General features: G+C 40.6%; 1 long non-coding RNA gene across 2 annotated transcripts; it reads left to right on the top strand.

The window, feature by feature from the left end:
* Positions 1–1,695: 1,695 nt before the first annotated feature.
* LOC138928535 (uncharacterized) lies at positions 1,696–3,018 on the top strand. 2 transcript variants are annotated; one of them, XR_011444954.1, is made up of 3 exons: positions 1,696–2,011; positions 2,093–2,185; positions 2,398–3,018. It is a non-coding gene; the product is annotated as an uncharacterized lncRNA (long non-coding RNA). The 2 variants fall into 2 exon arrangements; XR_011444953.1 differs by having other exon boundaries at positions 2,065–2,185.
* The last annotated feature ends 10,846 nt before the right edge of the window (positions 3,019–13,864 follow it).

The following is a 13,864-nucleotide window of genomic DNA, read 5'->3' as shown; positions in this document are numbered from 1 at the left end:
TGCGTAATGCCATACTGCTGCATCAACTTTTGGAATACGTGCGAACGGAATTGGGATCCGCTGTTTCGGGAGCGGCGTAAGACATGCATAACTCCCCTTCTAGGTACTTTATTACCACACCTGTATCTATTTTCCTTACTGGTTTGAGAAACACATATTTAGAAAAATGGTCAAGCACGATAAAAATCCCTATATTTCCACTCCTTGACCTGGGATAAGGTCCAAGAAAATCTATAAATAACCGTTGGAAAAATCGTTGAGTCTCCGGTGCTTTTTCTAACGGCGGTCGCTAAACATAGTTAGGTGCCTTAGTGGTTTTGCACACCTCACAAGCATTTATGTAAGCCTTAACATCTGCCACGAGTCCTGGCCAGAAATAATATCGCCTGACTCTCTCGATGGTCTTGTGTATTCCACCATGAGCCGACAATGGACTATCGTGAGCGCAAGAAAGTATCTCAGGTACCAGCTCCTTGGGTACCCATAACTTCCAGGCATATTCGTCATGCACTTGCTCTCCTGTCAAGTGCTCGACTTTCCGATAAATGTAACCGCTATCGGTCTTGAGATCAGGGAAATTCTTCAGATTTGCACTCACTTTCTGTACTAGCTCGGTATATTCCGCGGATTTAAAATGTTCTGAATTAAGATCCACGAGAAATCCTTCCCGTACGTCTATAGCCGCTATCACGTCTTCGTTAACCCGAGACAAGGAGTCGGGAACTACGTTAAGCGAGCCTTTGCGATGCTCAATCTCGAAGTCAAACATAATCTTCTTTTTTTAGTCATCAGATCTGTTAAAGGAGCAGCAAGAGACGCCAAATTTGGAACGAACTTGCGATACCATCCACACAGACCCATAAAACTTCGCAAACTGCGCAAAGTCTTAGGCAAAGGAAAATTCCTAATTGCGGCAACCTTTTCTGGATCGGTTCGGATTCCTCCATCGCCGATTATGTGGCCGAAGTGGCAGGAGTGACTTTTGCCAATATTGATCGTCAAACCTGCAAGCTTTATCTATAGCGCTACCTCTCTTAGCACTTCGAGGTGCCTCTCGAAACTTGATGAAACCACCAACAGGTCATCTAGGTAAATAAAATCCTCGTTCCTGAGATGTGCTGGTACCACTTTGTCCATCAAACGAGACATGGTGCTGGTAGCATTGCACAGCCCGAACGGCATGACGGTAAACTGATAGAGAGGTCTACCCCGGACTGTGAACGCCGTCTTGTCACGCGATGCTATTTCTAAAGGCACTTGCCAATACACATCCTTCAAATCAAGACTGGTAATAAATTCAGCCTTCGGCAAGCGACTCAAAATGCCACTAATCTGAGGAAGAGGATATGCATCCTTTTCGGTGAATCTATTCACCTTACGACAGTCTAAGCAAATTCGAACCTTTCCAGGTTTCTTTACCATAACGATTGGAGATGACCAAGAACTGTCGGACTCTTCTATCACCCCAAGTTGTATCATCCTATCAATTTCGGCATACATTTCGCTGACGCTGTTTAATTGGCTTAGCTAAGCCTACATCAATAGCATGGGATATGAGATTGGTCTCACCGAGACCTTCCTGGCTAAACGACGGAAAACAATTTATCATATTCGTTAGCTTCATCTTATCCATCTGGGACAACTTGTGTTGGTCAACTTGGGCTTTGCTGGCACTGTCAGTCGAATCCAATTCCGATATGTTTAAACTTTTGGGAAATAGATCGTAAATGTTCCAGAAATCTATCCCCAGATACGAATCTTGTTTAAGGGACGGTACAATGTAAATTTTCAGCAGCTTCTTTAGCTTTAAAATACCCTATTATTTGCTGTGATCTGCCATCTGCTGTTTTACCATTACTGTTTATAGCTTTATAAACCCCTTGGGCTACTACCTCGCGAGCTAAGTTACCTCCTAGACAACTTATTGATGCGCCAGAGTCTAAAAGGCCGTAGACTGTACGATCCAGCACGCGAATTGGCAAAAACGGGCGAGGATCTTTCGGTCCCGCAGGTAGTGAGTTTATATACTCTACACCAATTCTACAATTTCTGACGTTCTTCCAGAATGCTTTTATTCTACTTGAACTTCTAGATTTACGCTTTTCTAAGTCATGGTGACCGTTACATTCAGGTATTATTATGTTCTTCAGTATTTGGATTTTGCTATGTAGCAAAGGACTAGCAGGTAATAGTTTTTCGTCAGGGATTGAAAGTTGTGCAACGTCAGCTGCATCTACTACTCTTCGGTCATTGTGGCTTGGCTCCGGAAGGCACTCGAAGTCTTCTGTTTGAATTGCGACTTCGGCGTGCCGGCTTTGGAGCTTTTTGAACACTTACTGCAACTTGACTTGTAAGTATTGGCAGCTCCACAACCGTAACAGAATACTCTAATTTCAGATACGCAATCCTGGTATCTGTGCCCTTCCTTACGGCAGTTCCAACATAATAAGGAAAACGCTTCGACATCAACCTCACATTCAGGTTCTGATTCTAATTGAGTTTCATATTCCTGACTGAATTCGGACATTTCCCGTTTAAAAGGAGTACTTCGCATGTATCCACTGCACCGCTTGACGTCAGCAAGAAAGGCTTCGCGCCTGCGACAAATCTCCCTTAAATCGGATACTGGATTTATTTCAATATTTAGAATTTCATGTCTTATTTCTGGACGCAAATTATTTCTAAGAACTCGAATTAATTTACTCAAAGTCCAAGGATGCTCCAGCTGATCGACTAAGCCAGATATTGTATCGTAAAAATAATCAAAAGACTCGTTTGGCTTTTGTTTTGTGTTACGAATCAATTCTTCGATGTCGCCATCATCTCTTCTTTGGCGAAACTAGAGACGCAAGGCTGAACAAAAAGTGTCCCAATCAATCTCGCCGTTCGCTTTATGATAGCGCCTATAAAATTCATTGGCTTTCCCTTCAAAAAGGACACTAGCGTGTCTACAAAGTAGATTAAAATTATTGCCTAATGTCTCTCGAGTAAGCGTAACCACTCTATAAATAAAATTATCTACCGAAACTCCTATGCCTGAAAATTTTATCTTCCAACCATTGAGGATATGCACGACCTTATCTGGTCGATTCAACAAGTCGGACGTAGTGCTTCTTTGGGAAGCTGGAGAACCTGGAGCCAAGAGGACTTGGGTTGGAGTGGTTCCAGTTTCATTATTAGTTTGTGCACTTTGTCCCGAGGCCGAAGCTAAAGCTAACAGTACTCGAAAGAATGTCAGTATTTTCCGTACAGTTGAGCCTCTGTTCTTCTATAATACTTTTGGAGTTGAGGCTAGTTCAATGACTTAGTACTACAAATGGGACAGAAAATAAGCTTGTTTTATTGCTCCGTCTTCTGCTTCCCTCATCTATAATAGGCACTTTGTCATCTCATCTAGATTTAGGAAAATTTCTCAGCTCTCTCGAACGTCTGGCCAGTTAGGATTATTAATAATTCACTAAACAGTTTTCCAAGAAATGTCAAGATACACGGAAGGAAAAATTTTAAAGTCAGAAAGTTTGAGAAAAGCTTATAAAAAGTTGAGAAAGGAAAGAAGAAGTTTATTTATCTGCAGTCTTAAACAAATGTATTTGTATAAAGGCCACACACTTCGAAATCTAGACAGTTGGGAATATTATTATTCACCTCACTGTGATCCGAGAATTATTCAGATAAACCAACAACAAAATTCTAACTTGATGCGTTCTAGCCATCAAAAGAAGAAGTTTAAAAGAGAAAATGAATTTATTTATCCGCGAGTCTTAATACTTTTCTTTTACTAAGGCCACACACGTTGGTCGCCACTTTTCTTACGCCAAAACGATCGCCGATATTTTCAACAAGTGCCTGGCGGAAGGCTCGTTCCCAGTGAGATGGAAGCGCCAGAAGCTTCTTCTTCTCCCGAAACCGGGGAAGCCAGCGGGCGAGGCATCTTCGTACAGACCCATCTGTCTGCTGGATACGATTGGGAAAGTATTTGAGAAGATGATTGTTTCGAGGCTGGAGGCAGCGATAGAGCGCGCTGGTGGGCTCGCGCCAAACCAGTTCGGCTTTCGGAAGAGGAGATCGACCCTGAATGCCATTGAAACGGTCACAAACCTGGCCGCGAACGCCATCGCTGGCGCAAGATGGAAAAAAGGCGCCAAGGAATACTGTCTGGTAGTTACTCTAGACATCCGGAACGCCTTCAACTCTGCGGACTGGAGGCGGACACTGGAGGCTCTGGAAGCCTTCAGCATCCCGGGCTACCTGCTGACGATAGTCCGCAGCTACCTCAGCGAGAGGAGTCTCATCGTGGACACGTCCCATGGTACCAGAACGCACGAGGTCTCAGCCGGAGTCCCGCAGGGCTCCGTTCTGGGACCGCTGCTCTGGAACACGATGTATAACGGGGTGCTAAACCTCCCGTTATCCTCGAACACCACTATCGTCGGCTTTGCCGACGACGTGGCGCTGGTGGTCGTGGCGAAGGAGCTGGCAGACGCGGAGACAGCGGCAAATAGTGCGATCCGTGCGGTCGAGTCCTGGCTTGCAGTCGCCGGCCTCGAACTGGCCTCGCACAAGACCGAAGCAGTCCTGATCTCCAGCAGGAAGCGCGTGGAAACGGCGGAGATCCGGGTAGGTGGACTTCCAATCACCTCCCAGCGCGCACTGAGGTACCTGGGCGTCATCCTGGACACACGCCTCTGTTCTCTGTAGCAGAGTATGTTCACAAGAAGGCCAGCGAAACCGCAAGGTCCCTCTCCAGGATCCTGCTGAACACCAGGGGGCCCAAGCAGTGCAAGAGGAAGCTGCTCATGAGCGTCGTCTCGTCACAACTCCTCTATGCAGCCCCAGCCTGGGCGGAGGCTGTGAAAGTCAGGAGCTATGTGAGGGGTGTAGAAGGGGTGTACCGCCTATGCGCTCTAAGAGTAGCGTGCGCCTTTCGGACTGTCTCCGACGACGCGGCCCTAGTCATAGCGGGGCAGGTGCCGATATGCGAGCTGGTTCGAGAAGCTCAGGAAGTCCGCCTCTCACGCGAGCCGGGAAACTCTTCGGCGAGGAGCGAGGTCAGAAGCAGCGCCAGACGCAGGAGCATCGCCCGGTGGCAGTCCAGGTGGGACAGTTCCACAAAGGGCCGTTGGACTCACCGCTTGATTCCGGATATCCAAAGCTGGATCAACCGAAAGCACGGCGAGGTAGACTTCTACCTGACACAGGCGCTCAGTGGGCACGGTTGTTTTCGGAGCTACCTCAAACGCTTCGGCCACGACTCAGAGGACCACTGCCCGGAATGCGGGACCGGAGTCGAAGAGAACGCGCACCACGTTCTGTTCGAATGCCATCGCTTTCACCACGAGCGGCTAGCACTGGAGGAAGTCGTGGGCGCTGCCATCGGAGCTGACAACCTGGTCCCCACTATGCTTGGCAGCCAGAAGGCCTGGGACGCGACTGCCACTTTTGTGGCAAGCGTCATGAAAACGCTGAGGACCCTGGAGACGGAGAGAAGGATGCGTGCAGAGTAGGTGGCCCGTACCTCGCGCGAAGCAATGCCTAGCGGCGGTACCGCGCGACCAAGGCCCTCTACACTGCAAAACAAAGCAGCCTTCAAACCAACAATTCGCAGTCTTCGTTCTTTTTTGTTGTTATTTGTATATTAAGATTTAAGATTGGATGTTGTTAATAAATGGAATATAAAAAAAAAAACTTTTCTTATTAATAATAATAAATTATAACTGTAGTGTGTAACGTTGTATTCTGGCTGCTTTTGAGGATCTGAGCTGCGGGGCACACTGTATTTTCCGGCTCTAGCTCGTCGGTTTTGGGGGTGGAGGTTTTGCCTACTCAGATCTCGGACACGAACTACACATTATTACTAATAAAGAAGAGAATTGAGCATGCTTGCGACTAAAACAGGAACTAGAACCAAATCGGGAGAAGTATAAATAAATTCAAACAGAAAAAAAAAAATAGAAGAGGAAAAGGATGAAGGTAGAACAGACGAAGAAAGGACAGAGAGAGATCCCTAACTTTTGCGAGGACACAGGTGTTATTGTGTTCGCTATATGCCCACCCAACCTATGACCACCACCGCTAGAGCATGGCTCTGGTGATCCCTTTGACCCTAAGACCGTGACGACATCAGCAGAGTTCGATAGTTATAAATTTAGGTATTCATTATACCCTTGCAGGGTATTATAATTTCAGTCAGAAGTTTGCAACGCAGTGATGGAGACGTTTCCGACCCTATAAAGTATATATATTCTTGATCAGCATCAACAGCCGAGTCGATCTAGCCATGTCCGTCAGTCCGTCCGTCTGTCCGTCTGTCCGTCTGTCCGTCCGTCTGTCCGTCCGTCTGTCCGTTTCTACGCAAACTAGTAAATATAGCTGCCATACAAATGTTCGATAAATTTTTAGAAAAAAAATTATAACTTGGAAGTTTTTCAACATTTTTGCATCATTTTTGAGATATGGCCAATATATATTATTTCGGATTTTCGGTTTTAATTTTATAAAAATCGGACCATATCTTATAGCTGCCGTACGAACGATCGCGAAATTAATTGAAAAAATTATAACTTCGTTGTTTTTCAGCGTATGAAAATACTACTACTTTGAGACATGAGCTTCTGGTATTATTTCAGAATTTTGGTAAACATTTTATGAAAATCGGACAACTATATCTTATAGCTGCCATAGGAACGATAGGGAAAGTAAAAGAAAAAATTATAGCTTCGTTGTTTTTGAACGTATTTTCATCTACTTTGAGACTTGAGCTTTTAGTATTATTTCAGAATTTTAGTAACAATATTATGAAAATCGGACAACTATATCATATAGCTGCCATAGAAGCGATCCATAGATGTAGAGAAAATGTAAAGCTGGGAAAGTATAACTGTAACTGTCAAACAGTAAACATAATAAGTATATGTAAAATGTTATGAAACTCTTGTTTAGTGTCTGTTTTCGGCAATATAATTTATAGTATAAATATGAAAACCAATCTGCAAGGGTATACAAATTTCGGCGTGCCGAAGTTAGCTTCCTTTCTTGTTTTTATATTCTTTTCGTTTTCAAGTAATTTTATTCTATAGATTAAGTAGAAAATTAAGAAATAGAAGTAAGAATTAATTTTAATAATAATTCATAATAAAAGGACTAAACTAAATAAATGTTCTTTTGCTTATTCTTTAACTGCTTTCATATTCATTTAATTCAGCTTTTAGTTCGACTTTAATTTACTTGCTATTCTTAATTCTTGAAATTATTATTATTTTATTATTATTTTTTTTTTTGTATGCTTTCTTCAAGATCTTAAATTTCTGTAACTCCAAGGTTTTAAATAATTGTTAACGAAATTATACTAGATAAGTTAATTATTTTCTTTTCTTAATTTTCAGAGATTATGTAATTAGGGTATTCAGTATTCCTAAATTTTCCGCAGTGCATGATTTCGATTAGGACATATTATTTCGCGGAGAAAATTCAATATAATATAAATGTTTCAACCAACTCACAATACTTGATCCTCGACGAAAGATCGATCTCCCGGCGCAGGTGTCTGAAACGAAAATTAAGAAATATATATCTATGCCTCGTCACTTTGGAATCCAAAACTAATTAAACTTAAAAGAAATATAATATTGTTTTAGCTGGTAAATTAAGCCGCGCTGAGAATCTAAACAGCATGATAGCAATCAAAATTTTTCTTGTTCACATAATAGAACTAAAATTATTTAGGTAAGAGAAAATATAATTTTTTATTTTTTTTTTATTTTATTTATTTATTTATTTATTAAGAATAGCAAATATCTGCCATTTTGAATCCATATCCTTACCTCAGACCGGATAAGGAGTGTTTTTTAATGATATGCTCCGACTCACATCAGGTGGTCAGAGGCAAGGATAGGTGTCTTAAAATATTATTTTTGTTAAAGTCTAATGACATTTCAAAATATAAAAGAGAGTACATGTCGTTGTAAAGCGAACATAAAACGCGAAAAGGATCGTGTGCCTCGAAATTAGTTTTACAAATATCCAAAGCTATAGGCCGAAAGTAACGTGATGGCCTAGAAGGAACTGAAAAGCGTATTTGCTTAAGAAGATTACTGGAAAAAATATATCCATTTATTAATTTATGCAGGAACATCACGCCATGGCAGGTACGACGATCCTTAAGAGAGGAAATGAAAGAATCGACAGTCTAAATTAATTTAAATTAATCCAACAAATTATAAATGGCTTCGCAAAATTTATACCAGTGTACACGGGGCCGCATTTTAAATCTTTTCATGGTTTGAGTTCACAGCGGTTTCATCATAGGTTTTAGAGAATTTAATTCATGCCAAAATTTCTCTTCGTGTACACGTGGTTTTGAGGTTTTTTCTAACGCATGTCTGAAATTAACGGCTCATCGAAATTTTACTTTATCACTTATCTAACCACTCGACTAGGCTTTTTAATTAATTAAACAACAAAACATTGCGATGAGGGAGCTGCTGCGGCAGCTATGTGGCTCCTTTGGCGTGTGCGAGGTGCGAGGGCGAGGGTGTTCCTCCGCCGTGTGTGCGAGGTGCTCCTCTGCCAGGTGGCGAAATGCCCTGCAATAGGGTGCTCCGGCGGCGAAATGCCGTGCAACAGGGTGCTCCCCTGGACAACGACGTTATGCAGGGATCGGCCTAGAATGCCCTTTTAGTTAGCAATCACAAATATATATATTTTCATACACAACTACTCACAATTGCCGGCCGATAGAGGCACGGGGTCTTGTTGTTTCGGCCTGATGACCGCGGCAACCCCAAAGGTGCTCCAACAATTTTCCGCCTTAGATACAATTAATAAATTTAGCATTCGCACTGTCTGCTTCCGACGGAAAACTCACTTTATTTATATAAATTCCGATTCTTAAGGTCTTAAGGCCTTCAGCAATAAAAGGCCGCGATACTAAAAGAGAATTTGGCACGTCTAGTTGCCACACCGGTCGGATGAAAAAGAATTAATCCGGATGTGAAAAATATTGGTCAAGGCCATGAATGGAAATTATGGTCAGCTGAAAATCCCCATGTTGGATATATAGCTTTCCAAAGCATCCCTGGATCGGCTGATTAGCACATATTTCTCCAGTTGGCATCTCTGTTGCAGCATGCACAGATTTAACCGGTTGCCAAAAATTGCATTTAATAATCAGCTTTAATTAAGTAAAGCTTTAAGTATTACCAAAGAGTATAGAATTATATAGAGCGGACATCTCATACAAAAAAAAGTGTCGTATGGCGGGTTCCAGCGGTAGAACCCGCATTTTTCCCGTGGAACCCGCAGGTCTCGATTCTACTTCGAATCTAGACACCCCGAGGCCTGCTTGCCGGTTGGTCTAATGGCTAAGGCATCCGCCTGCCACCCTGAACTGCATGGGTTCAAATCCTGGTTACTCTTAAGATTTTTGTCTTTTTTTTTGTTTGTTTTTTTTTTTAGAAGAAACTTCTGTTTTCCATTTTATTGTTACCAGGTTATGTTTGACAAATAAAGACAACGATTTGTGGGTATTTGTCGGTGTTTTTAAAATATTACATGTTGTATGAATTTGTTTTCGTTTTAATTTTTTTTATTATTGTGTTGAATTAATGTTTTAAATTAAATATAGTCGAATAAACTGATAATAAAATATAATTATAATTATAATTATTTTCAATGCTTTGATTTTGTAAGCCCATAGCGAAAAAACTTTTTTTTTTAATAAAAGTTCTTAGGATTCTAAACTTTTGTAAATAATGTAATAATTAAAATAATATTAAAAATATGAATTATTAATAAAAAAAATAATAATAAATAAAAAATATACTAAAAAACAGCGGCATCGCCAGGGATCGATTCCCTCACCTATATTGCCGACCAACACTCCAACCGGCACGACCACAGGATAATTTAAAAACATAGTGCACAAAAACCAATATCACTTTGAAAGCCTTTTTTATTCTCGCCCTAGCAAAGCCAAAATGAAATTTCGTCTCGAAATGTGTTGCCGCGTTCACGCACACATATACACAAAACTCACTTACACTTATGCATTGTGTGCGTAATAAACGAAATCTAAAAATAGAACAAGCAAATCATTCCCCGTTTCCCCTCGCGTAATAAACGAAATCTAAAAATAGAACAAGCAAATCATTCCCCGTTTCCCCTCGCCGACAAGCGTCAAGCAAGCAAAGCATGCCAGATGCGCTCTCTATATAGTTCTATACTCTTTGATACTATAAAACAGCGGCATCGCCAGGGATCGATTCCCCCACCTATATTGCCGACCAACACTTCAAACAGCACGACCACAGGATAATTTAAAAACATAGTGCACAAAAACCAATATCACTTTGAAAGCCTTTTGATTCTCGCCCTAGCAAAGCCAAAATGAAATTTCGTCTCGAAATGTGTTGCCGCGTTCACGCACACATACACACAAAACTTACTTACACTTATGCATTGTGTGCGTAATAAACGAAATCTAAAAATAGAACAAGCAAATCATTCCCCGTTTCCCCTCGCCAACAAGCGTCAAGCAAGCAAAGCATGCCAGATGCGCTCTCTATATAGTTCTATACTCTTTGGTATTACCAATGATATATTAAAGCCTACTTTTAGGCGAAAAAGGTTTTAAGGTCGCTACGTCCGCCGCTACACCACGCAGGTCCTTCATCGGGACATTATCAGGCCTGCTCCGGTAATCGTAAAATTTTTTCGATTTCGTTTTGGGCGAAAACGAACCGTTTTCGGTTTAGCTGCTCCGGTTTTCGGCAAATTTCTGCTATCGGAATGTTTCATTTTCTCATCGTTTCTCACTGCTCAAGCAGCTAACTTGTGTTGTTGGTAATAAGCAAACAACGTAAAGTACTGCCTATTATATTTACAATTGCCCTTTTTCTAAGCCAGAAAAAGGCAAAAAATGGTAGAATTAAGCAAATTCAGGCACCTAAGATGCTGCCACACTTTTCACAGTTTTAATTCCGGTGGTCTCAAATAATTATTTCGTTAATTTGGACCATTTAAGTAATCACATTAAATAGCATTATTTATAAACAACCATTTTGGCGGTCCTTTAAAGTTATTAATGTATTAATTTATATTTTATAAGTATTTTTAACTGGATGTTTCGTTCCACCAACAATATGGCAACCTTGGCGATAACTTTTTGCGGTGAACTTATCGGCCTATCGCCAAAACGAGAAAACTGGTTGAACACGGCAAAAATTTTGTTGTCAAATCTGAGGAGGGGTCAGAAATAAATTTTTTATAAAATAACTACCTGCCAGAATGATCTTGTGGTGGTGTGAAATAAACATCAATAGACCACCGAGTAAACTATTTTTTTCCTTTTGTAAATAAGATCTGATTTCATATAAAAAAAGCCATTTACTTTTCATTCCGGCCAGAAAAAGGTGCCCGTTTTTCAAATCGAAAAAATCTTTCGTTTTCGATTACCGGAGCACCAATTTCTCGTTTTCAAAAACGAAAACGAAAAAATCTTGCCGTTTTCGATTACCGGAGCAGGCCTGTATAACTTGAACTTTCATAGCGAACGGTCGTGTTTTTGTTTTGCGCTCCGAACTTTTGTGTTGTTTTGCATTTAAAACCACCGGGGTCCAGATTTTAACTTGTTAAAATACAATCAGGCCTGCTCCGGTAATCGTAAAATTTTTTCGATTTCGTTTTGGGCGAAAACGAACCGTTTTCGTTTTTAGCTGCTCCGGTTTTCGGCAAATTTCTGCTATCGGAATGTTTCGTTTCTCATCGTTTCTCACTGCTCAAGCAGCTAGCTTGTGTTTTTGGTAATTAGCAAACAACGTAAAGTACTGCCTATTATATTTACAATTGCCCTTTTTATAAGCCAGAAAAAGGCAAAAAATGGTAGAGTTTAGGAAATCTATGCACCTAAGTTGCTGCCACACTTTTCACAGTTTTAATTCCGGTGGTCTCAAATAATTATTTGATTAATTTGAACCATTTAAGTAATCACATTAAATAGCATTAATTATAAACAACCATTTTGGCGGTCCTTTAAAGTTATTAATGTATTCATTTATATTTTATAAGTATTTTTAACTGGCTGTTTCGTTCCACCAACAATATGGCAACCTTGGCGATAACTTTTTGAGGTGAACCTATCGACCTATCGCCAAAACGAGAAAAATGGTTGAACACGGCAAAACTTTTGTTGTCAAATCTGAGGTGGGGTCAGAAATAAATTTTTTATAAAATAACTACCTGCCAGAATGATCTTGTGGTGGTGTGGAATAAACATCAATAGACCACTGAGTAAACTATTTTTTTCCTTTTGTAAATAAGATCTGATTTCATATAGAAAAAGCCATTTACTTTTCATTCCGACTAGAAAAAGGTGCCCGTTTTTCAAATCGAAAAAATCTTTCGATTTCGATTACCGGAGCACCAATTTCTCGTTTTCAAAAACGAAAACGAAAAATTCTTGCCGTTTTCGATTACCGGAGCAGGCCTGTATATATAACTTTGCCGTTTTGCTACGCGAGTGCATGTGCATGTGTCTTTAAGTGTTTATTTAATATATACATATATCTAATTTAATCACTTTTAGTTTTTGCGTTTTCCTGTCTCCTCTTTGTGTTGTCCCGTTTATTTGCTTGTAGCTGCACTTAGGCGGTTCCAAGCTTTCGTTATGTCTCTGCTCACCCACGCTTACGCTCCCGCTCTCTTGTTTTTTTTTTTCGTTTCGGCTCTGATTATCGGTGCACCGTGGTTGTAGGTTGTGTAAAATGGTGTCGAATACTGTTTGCGCTATTAAAGGCTGCCAAAAAGAAGTTTTGGCAGAACAGCCCAGCCTCTATTGCTGGCTTTGCGATGCGGTCGTACACGCTAAGTGTCTCGACTTAACGGGCCGTATTGCTGACGTAATTTCTGCTAATAAAGGCATACGTTTCTGTTGCCATGCCTGCCGAGAGGTTGAGAAGGAAATGTTATCCTTCATGCGGCAGACCAGAGGCGGATTTAATGAACTTAGGGTCAATTTTCGCAAAGCGAATGACCTGTTCACAGCGCTGGACGCTCAATTCAACGGGATGAAGCTGTTAAGTGAGTCGCCAAAGCGCAAAAAATCAGCTTCTGGTCGGCAGCAATTGGGCGAGACCCAGCAACCTACGATCTGGCATACCCCCTCGGCCCAGCCCCTGGCACCGACACACAGTGGTTGGGCTTGTATGGAGACACGGCCAAAAATAGTTCTAGTTGATGTATCGTTACGAAATTAATACCAAAAATCAAGAAAAATGTTTTAAGTATATGTCCAAAAAATTGGCCATGTAGCACGTCTATATCATATAGCTGCCATAGGAACAATCTGTTAAAAATCAACATTTAGTATGAAAAACTTTTTTGTTTTTCAAAATATCTTAACAAATTTCACAGATAATATGTTTGAAACAGGTTTATGCATTCTTACCAAATTTGGTTAAAATCGGATGTCTATATCTTATAGCTCCCATACAAAATTTTTATAAAATTATTTTTTTCCAAGAGCTAAAATTAATTTTTTATCTCTTAATGACAATGTTGGTGAAATATAAGTGTCCAAAAGTAAAAAAAAAATTATTAACTTATATATTGTGTATTTTATTTGTTTAGCAACAAATTTACACAGCTTAAGGGGGGTAAGGCTAATTCGGTGCAAAACTGCCCACTGTTCAAAAAAATGTTTTGGCGAAACGGCTAAAGTTAGCTTAATGATTTAAATACCATAAATTAACAAAACATTTGAGCCATTTTTTTTAAATTTTTGTATTAAAAAATATTTACAGGCCTACGCTATATTGCTAATCTCCTGAGTCCCCACAAATAAAAGTTGGTTTTCGGTGTACATCCTAAC

This window comes from Drosophila kikkawai, chromosome 3L (assembly GCF_030179895.1).
Source record: "Drosophila kikkawai strain 14028-0561.14 chromosome 3L, DkikHiC1v2, whole genome shotgun sequence".
Taxonomy (NCBI): Eukaryota; Metazoa; Arthropoda; class Insecta; order Diptera; family Drosophilidae; genus Drosophila; species Drosophila kikkawai.
This window is presented reverse-complemented; position numbering and strand designations above follow the sequence as displayed.